This window comes from Ctenopharyngodon idella, chromosome 2, assembly GCF_019924925.1.
Source record: "Ctenopharyngodon idella isolate HZGC_01 chromosome 2, HZGC01, whole genome shotgun sequence".
In the NCBI taxonomy this organism is placed as follows: Eukaryota; Metazoa; Chordata; class Actinopteri; order Cypriniformes; family Xenocyprididae; genus Ctenopharyngodon; species Ctenopharyngodon idella.
In genome coordinates this window covers 8,092,408-8,107,606 of record NC_067221.1, presented here as the reverse complement: position 1 = coordinate 8,107,606, position 15,199 = coordinate 8,092,408, and the positions used below count along the sequence as shown (strand labels likewise).

Below are 15,199 nucleotides of genomic sequence, written 5' to 3'. Positions count from 1 at the left end.
GGCAGAACGCTGATACCGGCACTTTTGCAGGAGACCTTTCTAAATGGGAGGGTGTGGCGATAGATTATTCAGATACACGAATGCAACAAAAGGCATTGTTCGACCTGTTGAATTTGCTGCTCTGATAATTCAATTTCATTCTCATAACTTCATTATTATTTAATCATCTATATGCAGCCACAGAGGACACTTCCATTAATCATTTCTAACCATTAGACGTACTGACCAATCAAAAGTGTGTTTGCTCTCCAAACATAGTAAGGCACGATTAAATGTCATTTACAAATAGAAAAGAACCCTGGCACAACTTTACTAAAAGATGACTTATAAAAACTAATATTTAAATACAAATGGATTCATAAATCATTGAGCAATGTGGTGCTGAGATTTCACGCTTTTTGTCAACACATACTTTAATTCCAAGACAAGCAATTAATCTTAATCAGATTTAATTGAACATCACCATTCCATATGTGAATCATTTTTCACTTATGAAAACACAACAACATGTGCCATTTTCATTACCATACTTTTACTGTGAAATATTTAAGCAATGTTGCACACGCATGAGTCGATACTCGATATTAGTCACTGTAAACTTAACAAACGTCCTAATTAACACTTTTTAGCTGGCTTTACTTAATGTGCACCAATTTGTTAAACTTAATTGCATAAAAAACTTGATTCCCATAAAATATTGATAATATCTTGCAAGAGACCTTATTAGTTATTGTGTAGACATGCACAGATGTCAAGATTTAGCATGCACAACACAACAATGGTAACCATCAAATAATAATTTGAGAACATTGGAAAACCAATTGCTAAACAGCAATTAAAAAAAAAGAGTGAACAAACGACTGCGTAAGTCAGAATAGAACTTGAGGCTCAGAATAAGTATAGAGAATAAATAAAGAACACTCACTGAAATCTCTAAATTGTATGAACTAAGTTCAGTTTGTCAAATACTGTGATACTCACATTTTTTGCTTACCTATAACTTTCGACACCACTTAAATACTGCAGGATGGAAAACAAAAGAAAAAGAAAAAACTTAAAGCTGCAGTCCGTAACTTTTTTTGGTTAAAAATGATCCAAAAACAATTTTTGAGCAAGTACATAACCAGCCAGTGTTCAAAACTATCTCCTTACCTTAGCCCGATTCACAATAGTAAGCTTGTAATAATGTTTTCTAATTCGGGTGGTACTGGTGGGTTTCCACGAGAAATTCGAGCATGCCGCCATTTGTCTTTGCGTCATTACGTCACGTCTGTTTACATAATGAAGGAGTCCCAGCTAGTAGGCTATATGGCATGTGGAGGATGCTACAGGCGGCTGATCATTTATAGCATTTTTTCACAGCAGCTGCAATAATTAAACTTCTCATTTTGATGGCAGATTGTAATCCAGAATAGTCTAAATGACAATCATCAGTGACAACTGAGATTCACCCGTAGTCAAAAACAAAAGACTTCGGACTATGGAGTGGCTACAGAAATTGAAATCTACAGGTAACGCTAATACACACTAAATACACAATCACGCAAGGCTGATGTTGTTAACATTAACAATTTGAAAACAAATTATAACAATAATAATAATTTGTACGTTTTGATGTGATCCGAGCTAGGCGATCGTTAGATTTAATCACTATTGGCAGCGCAATTTATTGTAATGCTTTTTTTCTCAACAAAATTGGCAGACATGTTACTTGTTCAGATTACATTTTTCCGGTTAAAATTCTTATTTTGGTCATACTTACAAGACGCAGAATCTGTGATTCCGAAGTACAGTATCCACACCGGTGTGGTGACTGACAGCAAACATTAGATTCATCCACGCTGAGGAGCCGTGCCGATGCACAACCCACGTAAAGATGATAATTTTGCAAATAACTGCAATTGCAGGTTTCAAACAGAGATGGCGACAAAGAGGCAAAACTTACAGACTGCAGCTTTAAAATGCCCTGGCATGAGGACACTTGTGGGATTACTCATTTTATAATCTGTGAAAGAATTCACAGAAAGAACTGCAGTTTTACTGAGCTTAATGGCTCTGGCTATTGGCTATTTTAAAAAAGGGGAGGAGCTGTCCGATATGTCCCGCCCTGCCTTCCTGTTTCAGTGTAAATTCCGTCAACACATTGAATAATGCTGCACTTTTCAAGGCACTTCAGTGGACCTTTAAGATAGCTAATTATCTGTGTTCATTATGCATGAGCTGAACTCACACCAACATGAACATTGTTTTGCAAACAACAGAAAATATAGTACTTTGTTTACATCTTCTGACATGCATAAATGTGCACAGTGTATTCATATTGTTTGTACTTTTATACTGTATGTTGTTTATGACTCTAACCCTTCTACAGGAGAAAAAAAAAACATTTCTCAAAGCTGATTTTTTTTCCTGCAGAAAGATAAAAAAAAAAAAAAAAAGTGTGACAACAGTTTCCAGTGACAGGCGATAAATGGTTACGGTATGGGAATCTATCTGCTGCATCAACACATCGGAAATGGGATCACCGAAAGATAACAAATTATAGAGAAATGGTGCCATGGCGATCCCTCTCTGTGATGCTTCACTGACATACTGTAACTGGCAGCACAGGGACTGGATGTGAGGCACAGGACTTCTGTCATGTTGATGCTGAAGCTCTAGGCCCATGAATCATATGGGAAGACTAGAGAAATTTTACAATGGTTATCCTGTTCAAACAGTGAAGAAAAAGTGTGGGTGGCAAAAAGCAGAAACCCAAGTTTATATTGGTCCCTCATGAATTTTTAAAATTTCTTTTCAAGAGCAAAAGAATTGAAAAGCTACTGCAAGCGAACTGGCCGCACGGTTGATTGTAGCACTTCACAGGTTGTGAGAAGTGATGGAAGGTGAGCCAGAAAATGAGCACCGGCATCTTTCGGAGCTGGTTTGCGTAGATTGTTTGGCGTACCATTGAATGGATAGAGTGTGTTTGTTTCGAGCATGCTCTATTTTATTCATGTATTCATTTTGTGGATCCATTTTGTTGTGCCTACACAGCACTATTTTTGTTCGGCCAGCCTCCTGCATGCTCTGCTCGCTGGGAAATTATTTACATTCTAAAAGTTTGCTTACTTTCTCTTCCCGAAATGCCTCAGTAGTTTAGCCTACCTCTGAGGGAATAGACACAGCATTATTTATATTATTATTTATTTATATTTTTTCATTATTTCATACAAATCCTGACTATTGTTTGCTTATTGTGGACTAAATATTTAAATTCATTCAGACATGGTATGTGTCCTTAGGGGAAATGTGCTCTGTGGTTTATTTATTCAGCTCCAATCAATATCCATATGCATATTGGCAGAATCGTGTTATAGGAATTATGCACTTAATTTACATCTCTCCAGAACAGTGTTAAGCCTCAGTCTACCCTAAAGCCACCCCTGTAATGACACTGTGCTATGGTCAGAAAGAAAATTAAATACTTTCACATTTGTTCAACCTCACTGTTGACAAGCAAAGCCAGAAATACATTGGCTTTATTTTGGTGAACAACATCTCTCCCTCAGGAAGAAATACAAAGATTGTGGCCACACTGATGAGAAAATAACTTCTGATTCAAACAGTAAAAAGGCTGCTAGCCTATACAACCAAGAGGGTAGAATTTAGTAGAGACGCTAGGTACATGTCCTTACCCATATCCAGCGACTATACTGAATTGTCCCTATCAATAATCCAGACAATTAAAATATATTTATATGCAACCACTGTTGTTGTAATTCTAGCTGCATCTGAAATGGCTCATATCATTGGCATTGAAATTACCTGAGAAGTCAAAGTAAATACGTTCAGAAACCTGGATGCGCTCTTTCAAGGACATGCATTTAATGCATGAACAGAGAACATAAATTAAGTGTTTAAACATACATTATGTAGGCCTGTGTACTCTGATGTACTCTTAAGTCTCTGTTAAACTGCCTCCTTGTCGTCATTACTTACTGTACCATTAACTTATAACATTACAGAATTGATTAATTGAAGTCAATATAAGCTAAAAACCTTAATGTCAATCCCTGAATAACGCTTTTTTTTCCAGTTATGAATGTATGCTTGTTTAGATATATTATCATAAAGCACAGAAAGCTAAATTGTAATGCTGTTGGTTGCATAATCAAGATAATGTTATGAGTTATGAGAAAGTTCCTACCTGTAACTGTGAATAAAGACTTTAGATGACATGAAATTGCGATTAATAGTATATTATAAATGCAAAAAAATGCTTTTATGTCCCCACCAGTGTCAAAATCAAACCTACGCCCTTGTATACAACAGTTCAATAAACAAGAAGCTAATATTGAGTAACTTACATTTTAGACACATCATTGACAGTTACTTTGTGTAGATTTGTTCCGCCTTATAAGGAAAATATAATAAGCAGGATTTAAGGGAGTACAGAAAAAAAAACACAACAGTATTATTATCATTTAATTTATTGTAAAGTAACTATCTGCAAATTATATTTTTTAAAAAAATCATATATGTGTAATATGTCAAAAACGGCCTTTTCAATGTTTCTTGTCTCGTCACATTCAATTATAAATTACATGAATCATTTAGCCTAAAAGATAGGCTACTTTCAATTCAAAATAGTGAAATTTCACAAAAAAATGTGGTAGTTTGCATCATTGGATATTACTGTTTGTTGTTTAACATTTCCATCACATAACAGTTGTCAAATTTTAAATGGTTATCTACGTACAACTTATCTTGCACTCTTTCACCGTTTAAGTCTGCATGAAACGTACTGTAAATTGTGAAAGTCTTTTCTTCCCTTTTGTGACATATATCCTTCATGAACAAGTACAAATGTAGGGCAGGACTTGATTTTGTCCGTCAGGAATTGATTGGATCATTGTTGTTTGCAATTGCTGTGATCTGTGACAGGTTGCTGCAGGACGGGAGAGGTTATTGTCCCGCCCTTGCGGCAGTAAACACCAGGGTGACCACCGGGTTATTGCTGTGTTGCAGGATGTAGATGTGATTTTGTGGGACAATGTGGGAAATGTGCGAGAGAGAGAAATTTACTACTATTATACTATGCAAATATTTATTTACATTATTTGGAAAGCCTATATTTGCCATTACATTGGATGATAAATCGCTAGTAAGCTTTGTTAATTGTGACTGGCCCTGTGACTGACACTCAATTTGCCCAGGTTCGAGAGATACAATGTAATTTATTTTACAGGTAATTTACAGGTTTGATCAGGATGTTCTTATCCAGTATGTGTCTAGATCAGTGGTCTTCACTTTTTTTTTTTAAATGAGAGCCACACTGATAGGACAAAGTCAATAGGAGAGCCATTTTTACCACAAAGTATCAAAAGTTACATCCAGCACATGAAAAAATACTATAGTAATTTATTGTAAATACTCCGATTTATTGTGTTTTTGAACCATACTATAGTAAATTGTAGTATACGATATTATAGTATTTAAAACACTTTGTTAATGATTGCTACAGCATACTATTAACTATAGTGAACTGATAAGCTGTAATAAATACTGTGGTATACTTTAGTTTTTTACTGAAGTAAACTGTAGTGAAAAGCAGGATTACCTTAATGCTGGGATGAGCAGAAGCAAGCATTTCCATGACTTTCTTCATGCTGTATTTGTAGCTTGTTTTTGCAATCCTTGTGAGGCATGCAAGATGTTCATTGGTGAGGGGGTTTCTGTTTTGTCTTTATAGTGTTCATGGTTGAGAATTTTTTGGATTTTCTAGACTATTTTAAGTTGTAAAGTGAGCAGGATATATTAAAATGTAGCGCACGGATTTGGACAGCCGGTCTCTCTCGGAGGGTTTGTGGAGCCCTCCCTAGCTCTACAGCGCCCCACAAATTTCCGCAGGAGGCTCGCAAGCCACGCAATGAGTAACACTGGTCTAGGTGAAGTCCTGACTGGTGTGGCTGTATCACGATTTTTGATGATGTCCACACTGATACCTTTGATCTGTCCAGTCGTCATCAGAAATCATCAAAAATCCCTTCTATGATTGTGTTGGTTGGCTATTTTCCCTTCTCTTGCTAGAACATGACAACTTTTGATTCATCCTAACAATGACGAGAGCAGTATTGACATGCGGAAGAGCATCAAAAATATCAAAGATTGAAGGGAGACAATTTGTCCCACATCAGTTGTTTCGTGTTTCGTTCCTGAATGAATCAGCGTTTTGGAACAAATCATTTGAGTGTATGATTCAATGACTCACTCATGAAGTCATTTTCAGCCATGTACTGCCATGAGGATGTTATTACTTATTTTTGTTTATTATTGTTATTATTTATTTAATATTATTATATAATATATTATTTATTTTTTTTATTGAGACTTTTGTTCACCATTCAGGGGTTTTGAGATTTGAAATGAATTATCTGGGGTCTGCAGAGAAAAAAAAAACGTTGCCATAGTGTGTAATTGTTTCAGGCATGTGTTTTATGTGCATAAGTTAATTTACGAATGCCTGCTGGGAGTGTGCATGAATGCATATGTATGGTTCAATTCATTGATGCACTTCCTCTTTCTTCCAGGCGCAGGTTATCCTTCTGTGTGGAGAGACAGGAAGAGCATAAGCACTGGCACATAAGGTAAGATAAGACTCAGTTTGTGAGAGCAGTGGTAATATATCTCTTACAGCTGTATTTCTCAGTATACATTGTGTGTGCGTGTGATAATATTCATTCACGTATTTATAAATAAGGTAAGGTCTGGTAAGTCTTTTGTAAAGTAAGGTAAAGTAAAATTTGTAAAGTCTTTTGACATGCCAGTTTAAACAATTTCCTATAATTTCCTGTATCAAAGGTGTGTTTTTAAAAATGTTCTTTGACAGTTTTCACTTACATGTGATTTTTTTAACTCCTTACTTGAAGCCTGTAATTTTTGCTGCTGTGCCCACTTAAAAGGTTAGTTCAATGAAAATTCTGTCATTATTTACTCACCCTCATGTTGTTCCAAACCTGTAAGACTTTAGTTCATCTTTTGTTCAACACAAATTAGGATATTTTTGATGAAATCTGAGAGACCCCTCCATAGACAGCAGTTTAATTACCACTTTCAAGGCCCAGAAAGGTAGTAAAGACATCGTTAAAATAGTCCATCTGTGTTCTACGTCAGAACACCAACTCAGTATTGGCCAACGCTGTTCATGTAAGCACCATGACAGATGCGTGTGATGCTAACGCAGGAGCTGGCCAATAATGAGCCGGCGTTCTGACGTAGAACCCAGAAGCCTGCAGTGTCTACAACATGAACAGCGTAGGAGAATGACAGGGAAGAGAAGAAACTGTTGAATAAAGTTGTTATTTTTATTTTGTTCATTTTTATTTTTGCACACAAAAAGTATTCTCGTCGCTTCATAACATTAAGGTTGAACCACTGTAGTCACATGGACTATTTTAACGATGTCTTTACTACCTTTTTGGCCCTTGAAAGTGGTAATTACATTGCTGTCTATGGAGGAGTCAGAGAGCTCTCGGATTTCATCAAAAATATCTTAATTTGTGTTCTGAAGATGAACGAAGGTCTTATAGGTTTGGAACGTCATGAGGGTGAGTAATTAAAGACAGAATTTTCATTTTTGGGTGAACTAACCCTTTAAGTTCATTCTTTTTTATGTGCTATCTCAAGCAAACAAAAAAAAGAAGAAAAGAAAAACTTTTTGTTGCTAAATAAATGTCCTTTTTTTTTTTAATCCCTGGAGGACCATGAGCTCATTATCACACATTGCATGCACAGTAGAGTCCAGGTCTACTGAAGACTCAGCATTTGCTTTTGTGAGTTGCAGGCACGAGTGAGGCATCCAACAGATTGAAATGTTCAGGGAGATGCCACGGTCTGTATCTCACAATGGTAAATGAGGATTTCGGTATGTGACTCAGTGACTGGGTCCCTTGAGGGGGAGGCGACTTGGTATTTTTAACATCTTAATGAAACGCTGAGAGGGCTCCTAATTGCGGCGCGAGTGGGTAGGGGAGAATAGAGGTGAAGTGACAGCGCTGGAAGCCTTTGATCTGAGAACTCTAATCAATGGGGATTAGTGTCCTTTAGCTCTGTGCTGCGCGATGTCTTTGACAGCCCCATGACTCTCATATTAATGAGCCATTAGCATGGCTTGAATTAAGAGAGATACCAGTTCACAGATCTCTGTGGATAAGAGTGCACTTTAGGGTGACACTGATAACTCGTGGTTGCCTGTGGTGGCCTGCCGTTGTCGATCTGTTAGTCAGTCCGAGTCATCTAAGAATAGTGTCTTTAATCTATAAGGAGTCCTAAATGAAGGGTGGCAGGAGCATGTTTATTTAATTACGCTGATCGCAATACAAAGATATATAATCAAGTCCTGTTGCACCTCTCAAATGATACCCTCAGACCTTGCGACACCCCCCCGCAACTGACAAATGCTTTGACTAGCGCTGTCAGTCACGGGAAAACCCCTTAACTGTTAAAAGGACAAGATAATACATCGAACATTTAAACAGATTTTTTATTAGGAACATAGGACTGACCTGAAGGAAAATGCTAAATCTGAATGCAGGTAATAAACTCGCTCACTCAATCTATTTCTCGCAATACTCTTCTACATAATACAGTAAGCTTCAATGAACAATATCAATTGAGAACAAACAGTTTTCGTTGCTAAGAGTGGTTGCTAAGGGTGTTGTGTAGTGATACACAGAACCGTTGAGTGAAGCGGTCATAGCTGTGTTTATCGTGAATAAAACACAGCTATTGACCAATCAGAATCAAGGACAGGAACTAACCATTATATATGTATGTATATATATATATATATATATATATATATTTTTTTTTTTTTTTTTTTTTATGGCAGAAATATTAAGAATATTTTGCATGTTCTGAGTGGATTCAGAATGAAATAACCTTTTTTTTTTTCATCAAAACTGATGAGAGATCTTTTTTTTTCACAGTCAGCTTTTAGAGGGGCTCACATGAAAGACAAGAGAGCAGAATTCTCCTAAATTAGAGTAGCAAAGAACAGCAAAACCAATGCGATCCACATCAAGTGTGTGTCAATTGGGATTAGGCCATCTCACCACCTCCTAACTTTACCTTTATGTCATTAATCAGGTGAGAAATTCTGAAGCGTTTACAGTGTCTCCCCATGGATCATATAAACATGATATAATCTGTCAGTTTTCATATTGATGGCTAAGAAAGAGAGAACTGACAGTGAAGGCTTGAGAGCTTTGTAATGTTATTCAGACAGGTGTGTTTCGAGTTCGGAGAAGGATCGAAATCTAGCGACCTGAGAAAGACAGCAGTGAGAGATCCCTGATCAGTCTGAGCCCAAGCTACTCAATAATGAATGTGTGGGAGTCATATAATCCGAAAACATGTCTGATTTTACCCTCTAATCCATCAGCGTCTCGATATCTGTCAGCATCAGGTGCACCATCCGAGACAGTCCTGTCTTTTTTCTTTATGCTTTATGTTATATCTACACTCTTATCTCTACTGGCAGCTTACACAACCACAGATAAACATACAAAGAGTTTATATAGTATGATCAAAGACTTAACTTTGTTTGGCAGTGCTGAAAACAAAAGGTGTGTGAATGTTTGGACCATCACTGAGACGTTGGATTTTTAGAAGGATATGTATACTACTATATACACTCTAAAAACAGATGGTTCTTTGAAGGTTCTTTACACTTAGTAACAGTTCTATTTAGAACCACATGACCCTGAAGAACCCTTTACATGCTGAAATGGTTCTTTGTGTTAGAGTTTAGGGATCTTTTTTCCCGCCTTTTTGATTTTCAAATCTGTAACTGTCAAAGCCACATCATTACTGGTTTTCTGGAGCTTAGCCATTCAATTACATGGACTGTCAACACACTCTCAACAGGTAAATGATTTCTTTCTTAAAATGTCTACAAATTTTAACTTTCAAATTGTGACTGGATTCCTACCAATCACCTTTATCACACTATTGAGGTCCTATAGCACTTTCAAAGCATGGTTCTTTATGGAACCTTATAAAAAGGGTTCTATTTAGCACCAATAAGGGTTCTGCTATTGTTACAAGCTGAAGAACCCTAATTTGGTACTGTTTAGAATTTTATTAGCAATATTTTTTATAATGTAATTTATATACATGTTCCTAAAGAAATCATTCTGACATGATGATTTGGTGCTCAAGAAATGTTTATTATTATTATCATCAATTTTGAAAATGGTTGTGCTTTTTAATATATTTGTTGAAACCATGATACGTTTTATTTCAGGATTCTTTGATGAACTTCAATAGAACAGCATTTATTTGAAATAACAATCTTTTACAACATTATAAATGTCTTTACTGGCATGTTTGATCAGAATTGATGCATCACTGCTGATTTTTTTGTCTTTTATCTTTCTGACCCCAAAATTTTCAACGGTATATATACGTTAGACAGATAAATATACTTTACTATAAGTGTCATATTAGGGTGAAAAAATAGTTTAATAAAATAACTTCTTTGAATCTCACTTTTGAGTTATTTCTTACTTTAAAATGTGAAGTTTCTTCCTGTAAAATATGGATATCTAATCAACCACATTACTTTACTTTTAAAAAAATCAACTATGACATATATATCAAACAAATATATCAGAAATCATAAATTTTGGATATGGTTTCCCCCACTGGAATTATATAAAGATCAAATTTTATGTGCAGTAGCAGGGCTGTAAATACTGTATGCCATATTGGTTGAAATCTAATATTAAGTGCAAAAAAAAAAAAAAAAAAGAAGGAAGGAAAGATAAATCACCCCTGAAAAAGTATACACACACTACTGTTGAACTTCAAATAATGTAAATATGACAAAGCAGTGCTACATGCACATATAAGATATGCTTAGTATCAGATGTGATAGAGTGTACTGTCAGTGTCCAGTGTCTTTATTTTGACCTCTAGGTAACTTTACTCTCTTCCTGATATTCAATGATAGTCTATCTTAGAACAGAGACATTTCTGTCTTTTCTGAAAGCCCAACAATAACTGTCAGTTTGGGGAGTAAAAGAAATAGAGGGTTGTGAGAGAAAAAGATGAAAGGTAAATATCCTTCAGAAAGGGATGGCAGATAATAGCTCTTTCAGAGGGGGTTGAACTTGAAGGAAAGTGGGTAATATGCTTTGTCATACACAGCTCCTGATAAGTTATTCGATTCACTGACATATAGGAGAGAGAAACATTGTGTTATAGGGAGAGCACAAGCAATGATATCACCACAAACACTCTGCCCGAGAGGCAGTAGAAGCTTCTGATATATTCAAAAAGTTATGAAAGATTTATTCATATCTTGCCAAACTTGCTCAGCACAGAACTACACATAGCAGGACTTCACTGTAATCAGTATTTCAGTGATGCAATAATTCAAGGTCTAACCCAGACAAAAGCAGTCGTCAGATGTTTTGCAGTTATAATGGGTTGTGCTATTGTGCCAGGACTGCCGAAAATCATGATGAGTTTGACTCAACTTTTGGCATGAAAATGAACCAAAAACATTTGCAGCATTTTCAAGACAATCAGAATGAGACAAACAAGCCTAAAATGCCAACAGGTTGTGTGCCATTCGGAAGTAAATTTAGAATGCCTTTAATGTTCCAATTCAGTTCTTGAATTTAAATTGATAGAGCATATACGGCACAGAAGTGTAATTCAAATTTGAATTTAAGAACTACTGTAAATGTACATTTTGTGAATGTAAATGTATTTTTTTTTTAGATAATAGTACTTTTTCAGTATGAATTGCACATATATATGTTATCATTCTGAAATATTTTTTTAATAATCAGTGTATTTCATTACATGGTCCCACTTTATATTGGCCTTAACTATGTACTTACATTTAAATTAATCATTTGATACAATGGACTTACTGTGTACATACATGTTTTTACATTGTACTTATATTTAAAAAAATACCTGCATGTAATTACATCTTTAATAATTTCTGTAAGTACAATTATTATTAAACTGTTGACCCATCCCTTACACCTTAACCCACCCTTAAACCTACCCATACCACCAAACCGGTCCCTAACCTTACCCTTGTCCTGCTCAATAGCAGCAAATTATTGCATATTATTATTATTATTATTTATTTTTTTATTTTTTTATTTTTTTTTTGACATTATTGAATGTATTAGTTTAATTTGCTGAGAAGAAAATTACATATCAGAGAATAGGCATAATTAGTCAAAATTCATGAATATTTTATGTTCATTATTTATGATTTGAATTTGTTCTGTAATTTGTTTATGTTGAATTTCTTGGAATTGTAAATTTCTCTTCCATTCCAGTTTTATCTCATGAATTGAAAGCGAGCCAGTTCTTCCAGTTGGAATTTTGTCTGACTCTGAATGGCGCTTTTCTTGAGCTATAGCAAAATAGTGGAGCAGTTTATGAACAGTTATTCTTGGTGGATTGAGGAACTGAATGGACACTTTGTGCAGGGAGCTTCTTGAATGTAAATGAAGTCTTTGAACATCTCTCTTGCTCCCTTTACTTAGAGGTTTTGGTGTGATGACATGCATTTTTACCTCCCGGGTTCTCTTAAGAGTGGCTGAAAATAGCTACTCCTTAGTCTTTCCTTTTCAATTCAGAATAGTACCAGCATGACAGTACACACCTTTTGAATATATATATATATATATTATGAATCACTCTAACCCAAGCCAGGTCTAAACTCAACAGTTTCCCACTTTATTCTGAAATGAAAATGAAAACTCAAGCATAAAATTAAGTCAATCGCATTTCTCTATTCACAATTCACTCATGCAAGAAATTGGCAGGCGCAAACAGAGCAAGGACAAAGGACAGTTAAAAAAATAAATAAACAAAAAACACAACTGTCATGAACAAAAGACTATTCAACAATGTTTTGGTACAATGGTTGCAATCAAATGACCACAAGTTTGACCTTATCCATAATTCTATATGACTATACTCTATTTATTTTTTTGACACAAATTCAACATTGCTTATGAAAGAACTTCTAGTATATATACTACTCCACACGATGGGCATTTTGACATCTGTGTGTGCGTGTATTTGACTATTCAGGCGCAAGGAGAACTGATCGTGCGCGCGAGAGCGCTTCTGTTGTGTGTCATTCAGCGCGATTCCGCCTATCCCGCCTTCACTAACAGCAAGTTAATCGATAAAGAATTGTGATTGTATTGTAATTTTATGATACGACGAGCTTGGCTACCTTTCATTTGGCTGTAGGCTGAAATTATATTCAACCCACCAAAGTGGCTAGTGGGAGTGTCTGTCTTACCCGCCACAGCTGAAATCTACCCGCATTTGGCGGGTTGGCGAGTGTTAATGTCAAGCCCTGATTACAATGTACTTATTGTGTTCATATTGTATTGCAAAACACTTTTGTTGCTATTGAGGTGGGATACAAGTAAGGTTAGGGACAGGTTTGGTGGTATGGTTAGGTTTAAGGGTGGGTTAAGGTGTTGGGGATGGGACAACAGTGTATTTATAAATTTAATTACAGAAATTTAATTACAAAGACAAAAGCAGAAAACGAAAACTGATGCTCTCCGTATGTTTTTCTGTCATCTCCGGCCGTTCATATGTAGATTGCGTGAGCTTATTTTGACCATTAGATCGAAAGATCTGAAAAAACTACATTCATACATTCATTCTACATTCAAAACATACATTTACCCATCCATAAATCCCACCCTCGAAGATATCAGGGCAGAAGTGGTTGAAAGTGGACAAAAGAGACGGATTAAAACACCAGGTGAAAACAGGATGTGTCTCCCTCGTCCACTTGTGATCCAATCGAACAAAACACATCTTAATACCAGGTGGAAACAAGGCCTTAGAGACAGAGAGAAAATGTTTAGTAACGTCTGTGAGTAGCAGCCCCTTTTGTGAAAAGGAGTGTGGCCTTCACATTGTGCTTTTCTAAAACACTTTTCCTTGTGTCCCAACATGCTTAAATCCACGTTGCCTTGGGAACTCTTGAGTGTGAGTGTGAAGGAGGCTGAGAAGTGAAACCCGCTGGGTCGCAGGTGCTGGAAATGAACAGTGTCCAATGATCCTGAAAGACAAGGCAATTTGGCAGGCACCGTCGGAATAATGAGAATAGAATGGTAATGTTGCGGGGCTGAGCTCTCTTGCAGGGGCGTTTGTGAGCCGGGCCGAGGCCAGCTTGCATGCACATCGAGGTGTTTACACATTAACCTGCACAAATAGGGGTTGCAGAACCCCCAACCATCCACCTAGATGATTGTGTCTGACTGAGGGTAACGCTCACCTTGCAAAGTCGTAGTACGGTTCCTTACACAGGCAAAACAGACATCTCTTCATGTCAGTCTAGCAAGTGCAAGCAGAAGATACCACAGGAAGCAGTATGAGGAAAACATGTCGAAGTAAGAGAGATTGAGAAAGACAGAGCGAGAGAAAGAGGACTCTCCAGAGAGGGATAAAGAGATGGATGAGGCATAGCTGTCTCTTAGGGGAACTGCTCCTCATGTTCTCTCAGACGTGACATATAGTGAATCTAGATTAGACGAACTTGAAATAAAGGAAGAACTCTACTAACCTGCTGCCAGATGCACCATGGCCAGCTGGAAACATCCTGTAAAATGAGGAAAGAGGGAGACTTAAGACCAGGGGCTGGCTGCACCAGCTGTGCAAAAGTTACAACTTAGACTAGTTTTGACATAAATGGGCACTAAATTACAACTACTAAATATTTTTGTGTTGCACCATTAAATTTAGTTAAAGCGTAACTCTATGTATAAAATATATATTTCGCGGAAGCCTCTGATCAGGAGTAAATGTTGGAATAAAATATCAGACTGACTAAACTGCATTAAAGGGATAGTTCACCCAAAAAATGAAAATTATCCTGTAACTTTTTCACCCTGTATCCTTTCTTCTTTCAGCCAAATACAATTGGAGTTATATTAAAAAAATATCCTGGCTCTTCCAAGCTTTATAATGGGAGTGAATGGTGCCATTTTTTTTTTTTTTTTCAAGCCCAAAAAAGTAATCCATACAGTTATAAAAGTAATCCATACAGCTTCAGGGGGTTAATAAAGGCCTTCTGAAGCGATGCGTTTTTGTAAGAAAATATCCATAATTATAACTTTATAAACTGTTATCACTAGCCTCCAGTAACATC

At 36.4% G+C, this 15,199-nt stretch overlaps 1 protein-coding gene across 2 annotated transcripts in view; it reads left to right on the top strand.

Moving 5' to 3' along the window:
- Positions 1 to 15,199, top strand: part of tnr (tenascin R (restrictin, janusin)) — a 164,007-nt gene that overhangs the window by 74,745 nt on the left and 74,063 nt on the right. For both annotated transcript variants that reach the window (XR_007926226.1, XM_051870686.1), the window contains exon 3: positions 6,573 to 6,629. The gene's annotated coding sequence lies outside the window, so the exon portion shown is untranslated. The remainder of the gene's footprint in view (positions 1 to 6,572; positions 6,630 to 15,199) is intronic.